The 21,820-nt window shown below is 51.0% G+C and overlaps 1 protein-coding gene across 3 annotated transcripts in view; it reads right to left on the bottom strand.

Annotated features, from left to right (window-relative positions):
* Positions 1-21,820, bottom strand: part of LOC139548773 (membrane-associated phosphatidylinositol transfer protein 3-like) — a 190,908-nt gene that overhangs the window by 74,464 nt on the left and 94,624 nt on the right. The gene's annotated exons all lie outside the window — the stretch shown is intronic.

Genomic DNA, 21,820 nt, shown 5'->3' on the forward strand with positions numbered 1-21,820 from the left:
TTGTAATGATCCAGGGATTGTGACCGATGGTGATGACCAATCAAAACACCCAACCCCAGGAGCTGAGAGAGAGAGGTCAGTGAGGGAAACTGTAAACAACTACACTACAGCCCAGATGGACCTAGTTACTCATCACCTTTATTTTTGGACGGATGTGTATGTTTTCTCCCGTAGACTGAAGGAGGAAACTTGTATTTCCCCCGTGATATATATGGTTGTATCAGAGAACATGGACCTGTAGGATAGTCTTTACAAGACATGGCATACTCGTAGCAGATCAATAATATCATTCTTAGAGAGACAAGTGACTGCTCCCTCTGTTCAATGATACATTTATGTTGAACTTCACAGGAGCCTCTCTGGAATAAAGAAGGAGAGTGGGAGGGAGAGAGAGAGGTAGTATAAGAGAGAGCAATGAAGAGAAAAGAGAGAGACAGATAGACTACAAGGGAAATGTGTCATCATTTCCTAGACATGTTGAGGCCAATGTATTTTCTCTTCATCCAATTCAATTGAACTGTTCATTCTACGTGGATTTGTTCTTAACCCCTTATTTGAGCCTTTTCTTCTATTTCCTTTCCATTTTATATGTCTGTAATAGCTTGACAATATACTCTCTGTCTCTGGCAGCAGCATGAGTAGGGCTCAGGTATGGTTGGCATGGTTACAGTACAGCGTTGTTTATTGTAATGAAAGGCTGTAGTAAAGGCTATCTGTAGTATAGGTTATATGAGTGCATCCACGTTGTTCCAATCAATTCTCCAGCTCTGGCAACATTATCATTAGCCTGCTGTAACAACTATGCTATGGTGTACTGTACTGTAGACAGAAAGAGGGAGGGGAAGGACAAAGCCAGTGAATTGAGTGTAAAAAAGAAAAGAAAAGCCTTGACATGTCAATATCCATAAAAGCAACCCAATAACAATATCCAATATCCTTCGTGTGAGTCCCAAATGGCACCCTATTCTCTATATAGTGCACTACTTTTGACCAGGGCCCTTTTCAAAAGAAGTGCACTATAGGGAATAGGGTCCCATTTGTGATGGAGACAGTCTGTTGTCGGTCTGTCCTCTGTCTCAGTTACATGTAAGGCTCTTGCAGTATTGCATGGTAATCTATCACATTACATTTAACATTGACTCTGAAAGGAACCGACAGTCTGAGTGTCTACCTGGAGAACGTTCCATTAAACACAGGCATATTTAAGGCGTGCGTGCGTGTTCTCATGCATGTATGTGTATATGTGGGTGATTACTGGTTATCGAGCGGTGAATTACTGGATGCCACAGATGTAGAGGGTGGACCAGACCCTGTTTGATGACATGTTCTCAGCAGGCTATGGCCTCTCCAAGTTGAACCAGTGGATCCATCAGTAGCCAGGTATTTTGTTTTTACATTATGGTAGGGCCAGTAGAACACAGAAAGGCTGGATGATTTCTATTATGGGCAGCAGGGGGGAGGGGATGAGGGGAGAACAGTTTGAGAGAGCAACATGGATGCCAGGATATGGAGATACACAATGAGAACATTGTCCTGTATCAGAATGCTAAACAGGGAGCAGTGCACCTCCACCTCGACTGGTCATCTGAGGACTCCCATTTTGTATTCCTCTATTTAACCAGCAATCTATGGAGAGGCAATGTGTGTGCTGGATGTTTGTTTTCATGATGCTTAAGTGTGTGTGTGTGTGTGTGTGTGTGTGTGTGTGTGTGTGTGTGTGTGTGTGTGTGTGTGTGTGTGTGTGTGTTTATGTGACTATATGCCTGTGTGTTTGCATGTCTGCATATCAAAATATGTTATTGTGAGCCATCGTCTATCAGCTCGGTCCTTAATTAAAGGATGTCTACTGTCATTACGCAATCCATTCCAGTGAGGTTAACTCTTTGCGTGTTGCTGCCGCTGTGACCTTTAGTGGAGCATTTAAACAAAGCATCGGGTACTCCTCCACACTACTCGGCTGTCAGTCTAATTTCCCCTGTCTGTAAGGGACTGGCAACCGCCGCAGAATACAAACTCCAGGCTGCTTTCCCCGGCAGGCGTGTGGGGGAATCAGGTGGAGCTAATACAGGCCTGCCGTTATGGTGGCCAAGAAAAACTAACAGTTTAGACTGGTCTTTTTATAGGCATGGGGAAAGGTGGCAAGGATGGTCACATACATATTCACAGTGTCACACAGGGCTAAGTAAATGTTGGAATGTAAACAATCAGCATACTATAGTGTGTGCCTATGAGAGAGTGAAATTAAGGTTCTGTTGTATGGCAATTAGTGTAGAAGATGTGACTGGGTGTGACAGATATTTTCCTTAATCTGTTGTATCCTTTTACAAATGCATGTACGCAAGCACATGCATGGACCCACGTGCACACACACACACACACACACACACACACACACACACACACACACACACACACACACACACACACACACACACACACACACACACACACACACACACACACACACACACACACACACACACACACACACACACACACACACACACACACACACACACACACACACACACACACACACACACACACACACACACACACACACACACACACACACAGACTAGGGTTCCATTAGCCTATCAAAAAATTAAAAGCTGATAAATAAAACTGGTGCCAGCCAACAGGGAGAATAATAAAAATCCCATTGCAAAATCCTATTCATTGTTGGAAAAACCTGTCAATGGAAATATATAAGCTTATATGCTTTTATAAGCCCAATGATTACGTAACCATTCTAAATGCAATCGCGTGTTAAAAAACGATTTTGATGGCCACAATTAAAAAGAGCTACTAAAAAGAGCTTTATTTGTCAATTGAAGTGCGCTTACTATTCGCCATTCAAGTGCATATACGAAACGGTAGGGAGGCTTCTTTCTCCAGTAGCCAATGGCACAATTCTAGTCATAATAGCAATCCATGCTAGTTATTGCATCTTTAGATCTCCCCTTTTCTAAATGTCCTTGCATCGTCGAGTTGCATGTATGGTTAAGATGAATAACCATAATCTAAATGTTCTTTTTGTCATTCTGAACACCATTACGCACCCAATCCATATGGGTACAGTACATTTCTCAAATGTTCTCTAAATGAAAATGCTGCAGGCCCAATGTCCGACATCACAATCTACTGACCCTGACACAACGCATGCACGCACGCACACACATCTTCTATTTTTAATGAGCCCCGTTCCTTCTACTCTCAGTGGAGCCCTCATCCTCTGTCACTTTAGTGTTAGTGGGGACTTTCACAGCACACTGCACACAGACAGGGGACACTGACTGTGACGCACTCTCTGTTGAGAGAAAGCAACAACACCAGCAACCTCTGTTTGCTGGAGGAGAAACAGAAGTTGAGAGAGTGACTGAGAGAGAGATGATTGAGACTCTGCATGCAGAATTCTGCAAAAATATCCTCTGTGTACCACGTAAAACACCAAATAATGCATGCAGAGTAGAATTAGGCCGATACCCAAGCTAATTATCAAAATCCAGAAAAGAGCCGTTAAATTCTACAACCACCTAAAAGGAAGCGATTCCCAAACCTTCCATAACAAAGCCATCACCTACAGAAAGATTTACCTGGAGAAGAGTCCCCTAAGCAAGCTGGTCCTGGGGCTCTGTTCACAAACACAAACACACCCCACAGAGCTCTAGGACAGCAACACAATTAGACACAACCAAATCAAGAGAAAACAAAAAGATAATTACTTGACACATTGGAAAGAATTAACAAAAAAACAGAGCAAACTAGAATGATATTTGGCCCTCAACAGAGAGTACACAGTGGCAGAATACCTGACCACTGTGACTGACCCAAACTTAAGGAAAGCTTTGACTATGTACAGACTCAGTGAGCATAGCCTTGCTATTGAGAAAGGCCACGTAGACAGACCTGGCTCTCAAGAGAAGACAGGCTATGTGCACACTGCCCACAAAATGAGATGGAAACTGAGCTGCACTTCCTAACCTCCTGCCCAATGTATATATAACTTCCGGTTTGGAGCGTGCAGTCGCAATTCCGCTTCGCTCCACAGGTAGTTTTACCATTTTCATTTTCATTACAGTACAACGGTTTGATTTGTTTGATCTTAGCTAGCTACATAGCCGTCTTTGTAACAAAGATAATTGTGTAGTTATTGTGTAGTTATTGAGGTTCGCTAGCCAGCTATTTTCGTCCGAACGTAACGTAACGTAGTCAACACTGCTAGCTAGCTAGCCAGCTAGCCACCGAATAGCAGCATAGAAGCATAGCAGCACTGGAGAAACGATTACATTACAACGGAACGACTTGATTAGTGTAGTGTTAGCTGGCTACATAGTTGTCTTTGCTATCTTTGTATCTAAGATAATTGTGTAGCTTAGAGTTGGTTAGAGTAATTATTCGGTTAACTAGCCAGCTATTTTCGTAACGTAACGTAGTCAACACTGCTAGCTAGCCAGCTAGCCACCGAATAGCAGCATAGCAGCATAGCAGCACTGGAGAAACGATTGCATTACAACGGAACGACTTGATTAGTGTAGTGTTAGCTGGCTACATAGTTGTCTTTGCTATCTTTGTATCTAAGATAATTGTGTAGCTTAGAGTTGGTTAGAGTAATTATTCGGTTAACTAGCCAGCTATTTTCGTCCGCCGCGCTGCGCTGCCGTCTCCTACCTAGTCAACACTGCTAGCTAACACTGCTAGCTAGCCAACTTCCACCGAATAGCAGCACTGTAGAAACTCACATTACACATTGTAGCTAGCTACATAGTTGTCTTTGCTGTCCTTGTATCCAAGATAATTGTTTAGTTTTGAGAAATTGTCGAGGTTACCTAGCCAGTTAGAGGTTACCTAGCCAGCTACACGTTCAAACAAAGTCAACAACGCAGCCACTGCTAGCCAGCCTACTTCACCGCCAGCAGTACTATATAATTTTAGTCAATAAGATTTTATTTTATTTTTGCAACGTAAGCTTAACTTCCTGAACATTCGAGACGTGTAGTCCACTTGTCATTCTAATCTCCTTTGCATTAGCGTAGCCTCTTCTGTAGCCTGTCAACTATGTGTCTGTCTATCCCTCTTCTCTCCTCTCTGCACAGACCATACAAACGCTTCACACCGCGTGGCCGCTGCCATTCTAACCTGGTGGTTCCAGCGCGCACGACCCACGTGGAGTTCCAGGTCTCCGGCAGCCTCTGGAACTGCCGATCTGCGGCCAACAAGGCAGAGTTCATCTCAGCCTATGCGTCCCTCCAGTCCCTCGACTTCTTGGCACTGACGGAAACATGGATTACCACTGACAACACTGCTACTCCTACTGCTCTCGCCTCGTCTGCCCACGTGTTCTCGCACACCCCGAGAGCTTCTGGTCAGCGGGGCGGTGGCACTGGGATCCTCATCTCTCCCAAGTGGACATTCTCTCTTTCTCCCCTGACCCATCTGTCTATCGCCTCCTTTGAATTCCATGCTGTCACAGTTACCAGCCCTTTCAAGCTTAACATCCTTATCATTTATCGCCCTCCAGGTTCCCTTGGAGAGTTCATCAATGAGCTTGACGCCCTGATAAGTTCCTTTCCTGAGGATGGCTCACCTCTCACAGTTCTGGGTGACTTTAACCTCCCCACGTCTACCTTTGACTCATTCCTCTCTGCCTCCTTCTTTCCACTCCTCTCCTCTTTTGACCTCACCCTCTCACCTTCCCCCCCTACTCACAAGGCAGGCAATACGCTTGACCTCATCTTTACTAGATGCTGTTCTTCCACTAACCTCATTGCAACTCCCCTCCAAGTCTCCGACCACTACCTTGTATCCTTTTCCCTCTCGCTCTCATCTAACACTTCCCACACTGCCCCTACTCGGATGGTATCGCGCCGTCCCAACCTTCGCTCTCTCTCCCCTGCTACTCTCTCCTCTTCCATCCTATCATCTCTTCCCTCTGCTCAAACCTTCTCCAACCTATCTCCTGATTCTGCCTCCTCAACCCTCCTCTCCTCCCTTTCTGCATCCTTTGACTCTCTATGTCCCCTATCCTCCAGGCCGGCTCGGTCCTCCCCTCCTGCTCCGTGGCTCGACGACTCACTGCGAGCTCACAGAACAGGGCTCCGGGCAGCCGAGCGGAAATGGAGGAAAACTCGCCTCCCTGCGGACCTGGCATCCTTTCACTCCCTCCTCTCTACATTCTCCTCTTCTGTCTCTGCTGCTAAAGCCACTTTCTACCACTCTAAATTCCAAGCATCTGCCTCTAACCCTAGGAAGCTCTTTGCCACCTTCTCCTCCCTCCTGAATCCTCCTCCCCCTCCTCCCCCCTCCTCCCTCTCTGCGGATGACTTCGTCAACCATTTTGAAAAGAAGGTCGACGACATCCGATCCTCGTTTGCTAAGTCAAACGACACCGCTGGTTCTGCTCACACTGCCCTACCCTGTGCTTTGACCTCTTTCTCCCCTCTCTCTCCAGATGAAATCTCGCGTCTTGTGACGGCCGGCCGCCCAACAACCTGCCCGCTTGACCCTATCCCCTCCTCTCTTCTCCAGACCATTTCCGGAGACCTTCTCCCTTACCTCACCTCGCTCATCAACTCATCCTTGACCGCTGGCTACGTCCCTTCCGTCGTCAAGAGAGCGAGAGTTGCACCCCTTCTGAAAAAACCTACACTCGATCCCTCCGATGTCAACAACTACAGACCAGTATCCCTTCTTTCTTTTCTCTCCAAAACTCTTGAACGTGCCGTCCTTGGCCAGCTCTCCTGCTATCTCTCAGAATGACCTTCTTGATCCAAATCAGTCAGGTTTCAAGACTAGTCATTCAACTGAGACTGCTCTTCTCTGTGTCACGGAGGCGCTCCGCACTGCTAAAGCTAACTCTCTCTCCTCTGCTCTCATCCTTCTAGACCTATCGGCTGCCTTTGATACTGTGAACCATCAGATCCTCCTCTCCACCCTCTCCGAGCTGGGCATCTCCGGCGCGGCCCACGCTTGGATTGCGTCCTACCTGACAGGTCGCTCCTACCAGGTGGCGTGGCGAGAATCTGTCTCCGCACCACGTGCTCTCACCACTGGTGTCCCCCAGGGCTCTGTTCTAGGCCCTCTCCTATTCTCGCTATACACCAAGTCACTTGGCTCTGTCATATCCTCACATGGCCTCTCCTATCATTGCTATGCAGACGACACACAATTAATCTTCTCCTTTCCCCCCTCTGATAACCAGGTGGCGAATCGCATCTCTGCATGTCTGGCAGACATATCAGTGTGGATGACGGATCACCACCTCAAGCTGAACCTCGGCAAGACGGAGCTGCTCTTCCTCCCGGGGAAGGACTGCCCGTTCCATGATCTCGCCATCACGGTTGACAACTCCATTGTGTCCTCCTCCCAGAGCGCTAAGAACCTTGGCGTGATCCTGGACAACACCCTGTCGTTCTCAACTCACATCAAGGCGGTGACCCGTTCCTGTAGGTTCATGCTCTACAACATTCGCAGAGTACGACCCTGCCTCACACAGGAAGCGGCGCAGGTCCTAATCCAGGCACTTGTCATCTCCCGTCTGGATTACTGCAACTCGCTGCTGGCTGGGCTCCCTGCCTGTGCCATTAAACCCCTACAACTCATCCAGAACGCCGCAGCCCGTCTGGTGTTCAACCTTCCCAAGTTCTCTCACGTCACCCCGCTCCTCCGCTCTCTCCACTGGCTTCCAGTTGAAGCTCGCATCCGCTACAAGACCATGGTGCTTGCCTACGGAGCTGTGAGGGGAACGGCACCTCCGTACCTTCAGGCTCTGATCAGGCCCTACACCCAAACAAGGGCACTGCGTTCATCCACCTCTAGCCTGCTCGCCTCCCTACCTCTGAGGAAGTACAGTTCCCGCTCAGCCCAGTCAAAACTGTTCGCTGCTCTGGCACCCCAATGGTGGAACAAACTCCCTCACGACGCCAGGTCAGCGGAGTCAATCACCACCTTCCGGAGACACCTGAAACCCCACCTCTTTAAGGAATACCTAGGATAGGATAAAGTAATCCTCCTAACCCCCCCCTCCCCCTTAAAAGAGTTAGATGCACTATTGTAAAGTGGTTGTTCCACTGGATATCATAAGGTGAATGCACCAATTTGTAAGTCGCTCTGGATAAGAGCGTCTGCTAAATGACTTAAATGTAAATGTAAATGTATGACCATATTCGAGACACATATTTCCCTCAGATTACACAGACCTACAAAGAATTCGTAAACAAACACAATTTTGATAAACTCCCATATCTACTGGGTGAAATACCACAGTGTGCCATCACAGCAGTAAGATTTGTGACCTGTTGCCAGAAGAAAAGGTCAACCAGTGAAGAACAAACACCACTGTAAAAACAACCCATTTTTATGGTTATTTACAGTTGAAGTTGGGAAGTTTACATACACATTTGCCAAATACATTTAAACTCCTTTTTTCACAATTCCTGACATTAAAACCTAGAAAAAATTCCCTGTCTTAGGTCAGTTAGGATCACCACTTTATTTTAAGAATGTGTAATGTCAGAATAATAGTAGAGAGAATTATTTATTTCAGATTATATTTCTTTCATCACATTCCAAGTGGGTCAGAAGTTTACATACACTCAATTAGTATTTGGTAGCATTGCCTTTAAATTGTTTAACTTGGGTCAAACATTTCAGGTAGTCTTCCACAAGCTTCCCACAATAAGTTGGGTGAATTTTGACCCATTCCTCCTGACAGAGCTGGTGTAACTGAGACCGGTTTGTAGGCCTCCTTGCTTGAACACGATTTTTCAGTTCTGCCCACAAATTTTCTATAGGATTGAGGTCAGGACTTTATGATGACCACTCCAATACCTTGACTTTGTTGTCCTTAAGCCATTTTGCCACAACTTTGGAAGTATGCTTGGGGTCATTGTCCATTTGGACGACCCATTTGCGACCAATCTTTAACTTCCTGACTGATGACTTGAGATGTTGCTTCAATATATCCACATAATTTCCCTCCCTCATGATGCCATCTATTTTGTGAAGTGCACCAGCCCACCCTGCAGCAAAGCACCCCCACAACATGATGCTGCCACCCCCGTGCTCCCCTGTTCTGGGATTGATTTGCACTTTTCACACCAAAGTACGTTCATCTCTAGGAGACAGAACGCGTCTCCTTCCTGAGTGGTATGACGGCTGCGTGGTCCCATGGTGTTTATACTTGCGTACTATTGTTTATACAGATGAACGTGGTACCTTCAGGCGTTTGGAAATTGCTCCCAAGGATGAACCAACCGGACTCTAAAGCTGTGTTAGGTTGGATGGGGAGCGATGCTGCACAACTATTGTCAGGTCTCTCCAGATCTCACGACTTCCACCGAAGTTGGTGCCTCTCCTTGTTCGGGCGGTCGACGTCACCGGCTTTCTAGCCTCCACCGATCTACATTTCTTTTTCCATTTGTTTTGTCTGTATTGTACACACCTGGTTCCCATTACGTTTGAATTATTTCCCTATTTAACCCTCTGGAGCCATCATGGTTTTGTGCGTGTTTATTGTTGTCAGTTGTCTCGTTTATGTGATTCTGGATTTTTGTTCTCCTTGTTGGAAGATTATTTTTGGGTAAAGTTACAATTATTACTCATCTCTGTGTCCTGCGCCTGACTCCGCCTTACCCACATCACCTAGACGCTGACAGAAACACGCACCATATAATGGAGTCAGCAGGAGCACACAGCCCTCCTCTACCTATGGAGGAGCGCGTCCAGCAGCACGCGACTATGTTAAAAAGTCTCGGCAGGGCCATGCATCGCGTGCTGCAAGCCATGGAGCGATGGGAGAGAGGGTTTTTTCCAGCAACCCCATCATCATCACCCCAGCTCCCACAACAACCCACACCGCTGTCCACCCATCCTTCCCCTGGATCCAGTGGGATTCGGCTCGCGCTCCCGGGGGTATACGATGGAACGGCTGCCGGGTGCCAGGGGTTCCTACTCCAGCAGGGGCTCTACCTGGCAACCGTTCACCCAGCTCCTTCGGGATGTGAGAGTGTAAACGCCCTCATCTCCTGTCTGACTGGTAGAGCACTCGAATGGGCCAACGCAGTCTGGGGAAGGGAAGGACCGACGTTGGACAATTATGAGGATTTTACCCGCTGCTTCCGGGTGGTTTTCGATCATCCACCTGAAGGGAGAGCGGCGGGGGAACGCTTGTATCATCTCAGACAGGGGATGAGCAGCGCACAAGACTTCGCTCTGGACTTTCGAACTCTGTCCGCCGGCTCGGGATGGAGTGAGCGGGCCCTGATCGACCACTACATGTGTAGTCTACGCGAGGACGTTCGTAGGGAGCTAGCCTGCAGGGACACCACCCTTACCTTTGACCAGCTGGTGGACCTATCCATCAGGCTGGATAACCTGTTGGCCTCCCGCGGACGTCCGGATCGGGGTCCGTCAGTTCCATCCCCCAGCACCTCAGATCCGACACCAATGGAGCTAGGAGGTGCTGCTATGAGGGGGACCGGAGGGGGGGCCATTCCCTGCACCACCTGTGGCCGCAGAGGACACACTGCTGGTCGGTGCTGGGGAGGTTCTCCAGGGAGTCGAGGCAGCAGGCAGGGCACTGGTGGATCATCCCAGGTGAGTAGGCACCCGACTCACCCAGAGCTTCCTGTTTCGCACATGTGTGTATATATAAAAATTCCTGAGTGTTCCCCGCATTCCCAGCATAAGGCGCTAGTAGATTCAGGTGCAGCTGGGAACTTTATTGATCGTTCATTTGCAATTAGATTAGGGATCTCTATTGTTCCTGTTGATGTGCCCTTCCCTGTACATGCCTTAGATAGTCGTCCTTTAGGGTCCGGACTGATCAGGGAGGTCACAGCTCCACTAAGTTTGATAACGCAGGGGGATCATAAGGAGAGAACTAGTCTCTTTCTGATCAATTCACCTGCATTTCCTGTGGTGTTGGGGCGTCCCTGGTTGGCCGATAATGACCCCACTATTTCGTGGAAACAGGGGGCTCTCAAGGGATGGTCACGTCAGTGCTCAGGGAGGTGTGTAGGTGTTTCCATATGTGCAACTACGGTGGAGAGTCCAAACCAGGTCTCCACCATGCACATCCCCCCTGAATATGCCAATTTGGCTCTCGCCTTCTGTAAAAAGAAGGCGACTCAATTACCACCCCATCGACGGGGGGGATTGTGCGACAAATCTCCTGGTAGACGGAGCACTTCCCAGGAGTCACGTGTATCCTTTGTCACAGGAGGAGACGGCGGCTATGGAAACATATGTCTCCGAATCTCTGGGCAGGGATACATTTGGCATTCCACTTCACCTGCCTCCTCGAGTTTATTTTGTGAAGAAGAAGGATGGAGGTTTACACCCGTGTATTGACTATCGAGGTATAAATCAGATCACAGTGAAGTACAGTTACCCGCTGCCTCTCATAGCCAGTGTGACAGAGTCATTGCACAGGGTGTGCTTCTTCACAAAATTGGATCTCAGGAGTGCTTAGTACCACCTCTGGGCACTATGAATACCTTGTCATGCCGTACGGGTTGATGAATGCTCCATCAGTCTTTCAATCCGTTGTAGACGAGATTTTCAGGGACCTGCACGGGCAGGATGTAGTGGTGTATATAGATGACATTCTAATATACTCAGCTACACTCGCCGAGGATGTGTCCCTGGTGCGCAAGGTGCTTGGTCGACTGTTGGAGCATGACCTGTACGTCAAGGCTGAGAAATGTCTGTTCTTCCAACAGTCCGTCTCCTTCCTAGGGTACCGCCTGTCCGCGACAGGGGTGGAGATGGAGAACGACCGCATTTTAGCCATGCATAATTGGCCGACTCCAACCACGGTAAAGGAGGTGCAGCGGTTTATCCGGGGCTTTGGTCAGGTGGCGGCTCCCATTACCTCTTTGCTAAAGGGGGGACCGGTGCGACTGCAGTGGTCAGCTGCGGGGGACAGGCTTTTGGTCACCTGAAGGCTCTGTTTACCTCTGTCACGTTCTGACCTTAGTTCCTTTGTTTTGTCTTTTGTTTTAGTATGGTCAGGGCGTGAGTTGGGTGGGTTGTCTATGTTAGTTTTTCTATGATTTTCTATTTCTGTGTTTGGCCTGATATGGTTCTCAATCAGAGGCAGCTGTCAATCGTTGTCCCTGATTGGGAACCATATTTAGGTAGCCTGTTTTCTGTTGGGTTTTGTGGGTATTTTCAGTCTTTGTGTGTCTGCACCAGAACTGTTTCGGTTGTTTCTTTGTTGTTTTGTTATTCAGTGTTCAGTTTTTGTTTATTATTAAATATCATGAACACTTACCACGATGCACCTTGGTCCTCACCTTCTTCCACCGACGACAGCCGTTACAACCTCGGCTCCCGTGCTGGCTCATCCTGATCCCTCTATGGAATTTATAGTAGAGGTGGACGCGTACGAGGCTGGGATAGGAGCTGTGCTGTCTCAGCTCTCGGGTACGCCACCAAAGCTCCGCCCCGGTGCTTTTTTCCCGAAGAAGCTCAGCCCGGCGGAACGAAACTATGATGTGGGTGATCGGGAGCTGTTGGCTGTTGTCAAGGCTCTGAAGGCGTGGAGGCATTGGCTTGAGGGGGCTAAATACCCTTTCCTCATTTGGACTGACCACCGCAATCTGGAGTACATCTGGGCGGCGAGGAGACTGAACCCTCGTCAGGCAAGGTGGGCCATGTTTTTCACCCGTTTTGTTTTCACCCTTTCCTACAGACCAGGTTCCCAGAACGCTAAGGCAGACACACTGTCCCGGATGTATGACACAGAGGAGCAGTCCACGGATCCCACTCCCATACTTCCTGCTTCTTGCCTGGTGGCACCGGTGGTTTGGGAGGTGGACGGGGACATCGAACGGGCGTTACGTACAGAGCCCACTCCCAACCAGTGTCCAGTTGGGCGTCTGTATGTTCCGTCTGATGTCCGCGATTGTTTGATCTGTTGGGCCCACACGTCACCCTCCTCTGGTCATCCTGGTATAGGTCGGACGGTGCGCTGTCTTAGTGGGAAGAACTGGTGGTCCACTTTAGCTAAGGACGTGAGGGTTTATGTTTCCTCCTGCTCGGTGTGCGCCCAGTGCAAGGCACCTAGACACCTGCCCAGAGGGAAATTACCCGTTTCACAACGGCCGTGGTCACACCTATCGGTGGATTTCGTGACGGATCTTCCTCCGTCACAGGGAAACACCACGATCCTGGTTGTTGTGGATCGGTTTTCACCTAGACTCTGACACCAGAGATGTTTGGGTTGAAGTCCGGGCTCTGGCTGGGCCACTCAAGGACATTCAGAGGCTTGTCCCGAAGCCACTCCTGCATTGTCTTGGCTTTGTGCTTAGCGCTGTTGTCCTGTTGGAAGGTGAACCTTAGCCCTACAATTGTTTTTCTGAGGTCTTGGCTGATTTCTTTTGATTTTCCCATGATGTCAAGCAAAGAGGCACTGAGTTTGAAGATAGGCCTTGAAATACATCCACAGGTACACCTCCAATTGACTCAAATTATGTCAATTAGCCTATCAGAAGCTTCTAAAACCATGACATAATTTGCTGGAATTTTCCAAAGTGTTTAAAGGCACAGTCAACTTAGTGTATGTAAACTTCTGACCCACTGGAATTGTGATACAGTGAAATAATCTGTCTGTTAACAATTGTTGGACAAATTACTTGTGTCATGCACAAAGTAGATGTCCTAACCGACTTGCCAAAACTAAATTTTGTTAACAAGAAATTTGTGGAGTGGTTGAAAAACGAGTTAATGACCTAAGTGAATGTAAACTTCCGACTTCAACTGAATTTTCCCTTTTGTACATCAACCATTTATACATCGTTACAACACTGTATATATACATATGACATTTGTAATGTCTTTATTCTTTTGGAACTTCTGTGAGTGTAATGTTTACTGTTCATTTTTATTGTTTATTTCACTTTTGTATATTATCTACCTCACTTGCTTTGGCAATGTTAACATATGTTTCCCATGCCAATAACGCCCCTTGAATTGAATTGAGTTGAGATGAGAGAAAGACAGAATCCTCTGAATGTTGTTGACTGTCATTTAATGCAAAATATAAAATAAAATGTTTGAAAGAAAGTAAGGCAGAATCTGCAGGTGAAACAGAGAGGGTGGGAACGAGAGACAAGATGCAGAGAGAGAGCGAGGTATAGAGAAAGACAGAGTGAGAGAGAGAAATAGGGAGCGAGATGACAGTATCTGCGGGGAGAGGTAATGACAGGGAGGTAGGAGAGGGGTGAGAGGAGAGGGCAGGGAGGTACTGTAGGAGAGGGGTGAGAGGAGAAGGCAGGTGGGTAGGAGAGGGGGGAGAGGTGAGGGTAGGTGGGTAGGGGAGAGAGGAGAGGGCAGGGGGGTAGGAGGGAGAGGAGGGCAGATGAGAGGGCAGGTAGGTAGGGCGGGTATTTTTTTAATTTTTTTATTTTATTTATCCTTTATTTTACCAGGTATGTTGACTGAGAACACATTCTCATTTGCAGCAACGACCTGGGGAATAGTTACAGGGGAGAGGGGGATGAATGAGCCAATTGTAAACTAGGGTTTATTAGGTGACCGTGATGGTTTGAGGGCCAGATTGGGAATTTAGCCAGGACACCGGGGTTAACACCCCTACTCTTACGATAAGTGCCATGGGATCTTTAATGACCTCAGAGAGTCAGGACACCCGTTTAACGTCCCATCCGAAAGACAGCACCCTACACAGGGCAGTGTCCCCAATCACTGCCCTGGGGCATTGGGATATTGGGATATTTTTTTAGACCAGAGGAAAGGGTGCCTCCTACTGGCCCTCCAACACCACTTTCCAGCAGCATCTGGTCTCCCATCCAGAAACTGACCAGGACCAACCCTGCTTAGCTTCAGAAGCAAGCCAGCAGTGGTATGCAGGGTGGTATGCTGCTGGTAAAGGCACCAGGAGAACCAGGAGATAGATAGGGACCACAGTACCACCATCAGTATGGAAATGGAGGGGAGTTAAGAAGAATGAAAGCTCCAATGTTGTGGTGGACAGCGGACAGAAGGAGGAGATTTTCATGATTATACTGGGGCCTTGAAACATCTCTTTACTACAGCCTGGCTTCAAAGGCATACTGTTCTCTCTGTGTGTGTGTGTGGTGTGTGCATGTGTGTGTATGTGTATGTGCGTATGTATAATATTGCTGTAGTGCAATGCAAGGACTGAACTCTTCCTGTGCGATATGAAAAACATAACCATACAAACTCAGGAGTTGACAGTTGCAGAGCATTGGCTGTTTGTCTATTATCGTTGCATTTTAGTCAATAGAAAAACAACCAACAGAAAGCTTATTTTCTCTGTATTACTGCCCTTCATCACAATAAAGCCTCCACAATGTGGATGGGTATTGATGGTAGAGCCTTACCCATAGGAGTAGGATTTGATCATTTCTCCATGTCACCATCGCTTGAAATAATTTCCACATTATAGCACCAAAGGAAATTAGTGTTTCAGTGTGTGTGTGTGTGTGTGTGTGTGTTTTAATTTAACTCATACTTTGACAGCATCAAAGCATGAGCCTGAGCGAAAGAATGAGCCTGATCAATGGATTTAGTGGCGGAATTAAAAATCAGCAATGCTGTGAGAGACTGTGGATGTGTCCCAAATGACACCCTATTCCCTGTAGGACTGTGAGAGTGTGAAAGTGTCTCCTTGCTGAACACCAGTCTCGCAAACTACTGATGCACCATGAGATTCCTCCCCTCTAATTAAACATCATGTTTTCTAACTGACAGGGACTTCTGAATATGATGACACATATTGTCAGTAAGCAGTTTGCTAATGTGGGGAGTGCTAACAGCTAACATGCCGTTGTTGATGTTGTGACATTATTGTAATTATTTGTGGTTACTTCATATAAGTAGGTTTGTGTGAGTGTGCGGGCAGAGTCCAGTGAGTGTGCGGGCAGAGTCCAGTGAGTGTGCGGGCAGAGTCCAGTGAGTGTGCGGGCAGAGTCCAGTGAGTGTGCGGGCAGAGTCCAGTGAGTGTGCGGGCAGAGTCCAGTGAGTGTGCGGGCAGAGTCCAGTGAGTGTGCGGGCAGAGTCCAGTGAGTGTGCGGGCAGAGTCCAGTGAGTGTGCGGGCAGAGTCCAGTGAGTGTGCGGGCAGAGTCCAGTGAGTGTGCGGGCAGAGTCCAGTGAGTGTGCGGGCAGAGTCCAGTGAGTGTGCGGGCAGAGTCCAGTGAGTGTGCGGGCAGAGTCCAGTGAGTGTGCGGGCAGAGTCCAGTGAGTGTGCGGGCAGAGTCCAGTGAGTGTGCGGGCAGAGTCCAGTGAGTGTGCGGGCAGAGTCCAGTGAGTGTGCGGGCAGAGTCCAGTGAGTGTGCGGGCAGAGTCCAGTGAGTGTGCGGGCAGAGTCCAGTGAGTGTGCGGGCAGAGTCCAGTGAGTGTGCGGGCAGAGTCCAGTGAGTGTGCGGGCAGAGTCCAGTGAGTGTGCGGGCAGAGTCCAGTGAGTGTGCGGGCAGAGTCCAGTGAGTGTGCGGGCAGAGTCCAGTGAGTGTGCGGGCAGAGTCCAGTGAGTGTGCGGGCAGAGTCCAGTGAGTGTGCGGGCAGAGTCCAGTGAGTGTGCGGGCAGAGTCCAGTGAGTGTGCGGGCAGAGTCCAGTGAGTGTGCGGGCAGAGTCCAGTGAGTGTGCGGGCAGAGTCCAGTGAGTGTGCGGGCAGAGTCCAGTGAGTGTGCGGGCAGAGTCCAGTGAGTGTGCGGGCAGAGTCCAGTGAGTGTGCGGGCAGAGTCCAGTGAGTGTGCGGGCAGAGTCCAGTGAGTGTGCGGGCAGAGTCCAGTGAGTGTGCGGGCAGAGTCCAGTGAGTGTGCGGGCAGAGTCCAGTGAGTGTGCGGGCAGAGTCCAGTGAGTGTGCGGGCAGAGTCCAGTGAGTGTGCGGGCAGAGTCCAGTGAGTGTGCGGGCAGAGTCCAGTGAGTGTGCGGGCAGAGTCCAGTGAGTGTGCGGGCAGAGTCCAGTGAGTGTGCGGGCAGAGTCCAGTGAGTGTGCGGGCAGAGTCCAGTGAGTGTGCGGGCAGAGTCCAGTGAGTGTGCGGGCAGAGTCCAGTGAGTGTGCGGGCAGAGTCCAGTGAGTGTGCGGGCAGAGTCCAGTGAGTGTGCGGGCAGAGTCCAGTGAGTGTGCGGGCAGAGTCCAGTGAGTGTGCGGGCAGAGTCCAGTGAGTGTGCGGGCAGAGTCCAGTGAGTGTGCGGGCAGAGTCCAGTGAGTGTGCGGGCAGAGTCCAGTGAGTGTGCGGGCAGAGTCCAGTGAGTGTGCGGGCAGAGTCCAGTGAGTGTGCGGGCAGAGTCCAGTGAGTGTGCGGGCAGAGTCCAGTGAGTGTGCGGGCAGAGTCCAGTGAGTGTGCGGGCAGAGTCCAGTGAGTGTGCGGGCAGAGTCCAGTGAGTGTGCGGGCAGAGTCCAGTGAGTGTGCGGGCAGAGTCCAGTGAGTGTGCGGGCAGAGTCCAGTGAGTGTGCGGGCAGAGTCCAGTGAGTGTGCGGGCAGAGTCCAGTGAGTGTGCGGGCAGAGTCCAGTGAGTGTGCGGGCAGAGTCCAGTGAGTGTGCGGGCAGAGTCCAGTGAGTGTGCGGGCAGAGTCCAGTGAGTGTGCGGGCAGAGTCCAGTGAGTGTGCGGGCAGAGTCCAGTGAGTGTGCGGGCAGAGTCCAGTGAGTGTGCGGGCAGAGTCCAGTGAGTGTGCGGGCAGAGTCCAGTGAGTGTGCGGGCAGAGTCCAGTGAGTGTGCGGGCAGAGTCCAGTGAGTGTGCGGGCAGAGTCCAGTGAGTGTGCGGGCAGAGTCCAGTGAGTGTGCGGGCAGAGTCCAGTGAGTGTGCGGGCAGAGTCCAGTGAGTGTGCGGGCAGAGTCCAGTGAGTGTGCGGGCAGAGTCCAGTGAGTGTGCGGGCAGAGTCCAGTGAGTGTGCGGGCAGAGTCCAGTGAGTGTGCGGGCAGAGTCCAGTGAGTGTGCGGGCAGAGTCCAGTGAGTGTGCGGGCAGAGTCCAGTGAGTGTGCGGGCAGAGTCCAGTGAGTGTGCGGGCAGAGTCCAGTGAGTGTGCGGGCAGAGTCCAGTGAGTGTGCGGGCAGAGTCCAGTGAGTGTGCGGGCAGAGTCCAGTGAGTGTGCGGGCAGAGTCCAGTGAGTGTGCGGGCAGAGTCCAGTGAGTGTGCGGGCAGAGTCCAGTGAGTGTGCGGGCAGAGTCCAGTGAGTGTGCGGGCAGAGTCCAGTGAGTGTGCGGGCAGAGTCCAGTGAGTGTGCGGGCAGAGTCCAGTGAGTGTGCGGGCAGAGTCCAGTGAGTGTGCGGGCAGAGTCCAGTGAGTGTGCGGGCAGAGTCCAGTGAGTGTGCGGGCAGAGTCCAGTGAGTGTGCGGGCAGAGTCCAGTGAGTGTGCGGGCAGAGTCCAGTGAGTGTGCGGGCAGAGTCCAGTGAGTGTGCGGGCAGAGTCCAGTGAGTGTGCGGGCAGAGTCCAGTGAGTGTGCGGGCAGAGTCCAGTGAGTGTGCGGGCAGAGTCCAGTGAGTGTGCGGGCAGAGTCCAGTGAGTGTGCGGGCAGAGTCCAGTGAGTGTGCGGGCAGAGTCCAGTGAGTGTGCGGGCAGAGTCCAGTGAGTGTGCGGGCAGAGTCCAGTGAGTGTGCGGGCAGAGTCCAGTGAGTGTGCGGGCAGAGTCCAGTGAGTGTGCGGGCAGAGTCCAGTGAGTGTGCGGGCAGAGTCCAGTGAGTGTGCGGGCAGAGTCCAGTGAGTGTGCGGGCAGAGTCCAGTGAGTGTGCGGGCAGAGTCCAGTGAGTGTGCGGGCAGAGTCCAGTGAGTGTGCGGGCAGAGTCCAGTGAGTGTGCGGGCAGAGTCCAGTGAGTGTGCGGGCAGAGTCCAGTGAGTGTGCGGGCAGAGTCCAGTGAGTGTGCGGGCAGAGTCCAGTGAGTGTGCGGGCAGAGTCCAGTGAGTGTGCGGGCAGAGTCCAGTGAGTGTGCGGGCAGAGTCCAGTGAGTGTGCGGGCAGAGTCCAGTGAGTGTGCGGGCAGAGTCCAGTGAGTGTGCGGGCAGAGTCCAGTGAGTGTGCGGGCAGAGTCCAGTGAGTGTGCGGGCAGAGTCCAGTGAGTGTGCGGGCAGAGTCCAGTGAGTGTGCGGGCAGAGTCCAGTGAGTGTGCGGGCAGAGTCCAGTGAGTGTGCGGGCAGAGTCCAGTGAGTGTGCGGGCAGAGTCCAGTGAGTGTGCGGGCAGAGTCCAGTGAGTGTGCGGGCAGAGTCCAGTGAGTGTGCGGGCAGAGTCCAGTGAGTGTGCGGGCAGAGTCCAGTGAGTGTGCGGGCAGAGTCCAGTGAGTGTGCGGGCAGAGTCCAGTGAGTGTGCGGGCAGAGTCCAGTGAGTGTGCGGGCAGAGTCCAGTGAGTGTGCGGGCAGAGTCCAGTGAGTGTGCGGGCAGAGTCCAGTGAGTGTGCGGGCAGAGTCCAGTGAGTGTGCGGGCAGAGTCCAGTGAGTGTGCGGGCAGAGTCCAGTGAGTGTGCGGGCAGAGTCCAGTGAGTGTGCGGGCAGAGTCCAGTGAGTGTGCGGGCAGAGTCCAGTGAGTGTGCGGGCAGAGTCCAGTGAGTGTGCGGGCAGAGTCCAGTGAGTGTGCGGGCAGAGTCCAGTGAGTGTGCGGGCAGAGTCCAGTGAGTGTGCGGGCAGAGTCCAGTGAGTGTGCGGGCAGAGTCCAGTGAGTGTGCGGGCAGAGTCCAGTGAGTGTGCGGGCAGAGTCCAGTGAGTGTGCGGGCAGAGTCCAGTGAGTGTGCGGGCAGAGTCCAGTGAGTGTGCGGGCAGAGTCCAGTGAGTGTGCGGGCAGAGTCCAGTGAGTGTGCGGGCAGAGTCCAGTGAGTGTGCGGGTAGAGTCCAGTGAGTGTGCGGGTAGAGTCCAGTGAGTGTGCGGGTAGAGTCCAGTGAGTGTGCGGGTAGAGTCCAGTGAGTGTGCGGGTAGAGTCCAGTGAGTGTGCGGGTAGAGTCCAGTGAGTGTGCGGGTAGAGTCCAGTGAGTGTGCGGGTAGAGTCCAGTGAGTGTGCGGGTAGAGTCCAGTGAGTGTGCGGGTAGAGTCCAGTGAGTGTGCGGGTAGAGTCCAGTGAGTGTGCGGGTAGAGTCCAGTGAGTGTGCGGGTAGAGTCCAGTGAGTGTGCGGGTAGAGTCCAGTGAGTGTGCGGGTAGAGTCCAGTGAGTGTGCGGGTAGAGTCCAGTGAGTGTGCGGGTAGAGTCCAGTGAGTGTGCGGGTAGAGTCCAGTGAGTGTGCGGGTAGAGTCCAGTGAGTGTGCGGGTAGAGTCCAGTGAGTGTGCGGGTAGAGTCCAGTGAGTGTGCGGGTAGAGTCCAGTGAGTGTGCGGGTAGAGTCCAGTGAGTGTGCGGGTAGAGTCCAGTGAGTGTGCGGGTAGAGTCCAGTGAGTGTGCGGGTAGAGTCCAGTGAGTGTGCGGGTAGAGTCCAGTGAGTGTGCGGGTAGAGTCCAGTGAGTGTGCGGGTAGAGTCCAGTGAGTGTGCGGGTAGAGTCCAGTGAGTGTGCGGGTAGAGTCCAGTGAGTGTGCGGGTAGAGTCCAGTGAGTGTGCGGGTAGAGTCCAGTGAGTGTGCGGGTAGAGTCCAGTGAGTGTGCGGGTAGAGTCCAGTGAGTGTGCGGGTAGAGTCCAGTGAGTGTGCGGGTAGAGTCCAGTGAGTGTGCGGGTAGAGTCCAGTGAGTGTGCGGGTAGAGTCCAGTGAGTGTGCGGGTAGAGTCCAGTGAGTGTGCGGGTAGAGTCCAGTGAGTGTGCGGGTAGAGTCCAGTGAGTGTGCGGGTAGAGTCCAGTGAGTGTGCGGGTAGAGTCCAGTGAGTGTGCGGGTAGAGTCCAGTGAGTGTGCGGGTAGAGTCCAGTGAGTGTGCGGGTAGAGTCCAGTGAGTGTGCGGGTAGAGTCCAGTGAGTGTGCGGGTAGAGTCCAGTGAGTGTGCGGGTAGAGTCCAGTGAGTGTGCGGGTAGAGTCCAGTGAGTGTGCGGGTAGAGTCCAGTGAGTGTGCGGGTAGAGTCCAGTGAGTGTGCGGGTAGAGTCCAGTGAGTGTGCGGGTAGAGTCCAGTGAGTGTGCGGGTAGAGTCCAGTGAGTGTGCGGGTAGAGTCCAGTGAGTGTGCGGGTAGAGTCCAGTGAGTGTGCGGGTAGAGTCCAGTGAGTGTGCGGGTAGAGTCCAGTGAGTGTGCGGGTAGAGTCCAGTGAGTGTGCGGGTAGAGTCCAGTGAGTGTGCGGGTAGAGTCCAGTGAGTGTGCGGGTAGAGTCCAGTGAGTGTGCGGGTAGAGTCCAGTGAGTGTGCGGGTAGAGTCCAGTGAGTGTGCGGGTAGAGTCCAGTGAGTGTGTGGGTAGAGTCCAGTGAGTGTGTGGGTAGAGTCCAGTGAGTGTGTGGGTAGAGTCCAGTGAGTGTGTGGGTAGAGTCCAGTGAGTGTGTGGGTAGAGTCCAGTGAGTGTGTGGGTAGAGTCCAGTGAGTGTGTGGGTAGAGTCCAGTGAGTGTGCATAGAGTCCAGTGAGTGTGCATAGAGTCCAGTGAGTGTGTGGGTAGAGTCCAGTGAGTCCAGTGAGTGTGTGGGTAGAGTCCAGTGAGTGTGCATAGAGTCCAGTGCACAAAAAAAACTACAATGCAAATAGTCGCAGGTTTAGGAATGTAGCTGAAGAATTGCAACATTTACCTGGAGTTAAATCTGTAAATAGAACTGCTGGGTGATTTAAAAAGTCATAATAAATTGATCAATAATATAATAATAAAAATGTTTCTTTAATTTGCAATCTGTAGAAACTATGAGAATAGAAAGGTTCATAACTTTTGTGAAACATCAGTTGAAAAATACATATATAAATAAAAACTGGATGGTGTTCAGAGATAGATGGGAGGGGTTGAGGGTAGCTGAA

This window comes from Salvelinus alpinus, chromosome 22, assembly GCF_045679555.1.
Source record: "Salvelinus alpinus chromosome 22, SLU_Salpinus.1, whole genome shotgun sequence".
NCBI lineage: Eukaryota > Metazoa > Chordata > Actinopteri > Salmoniformes > Salmonidae > Salvelinus > Salvelinus alpinus.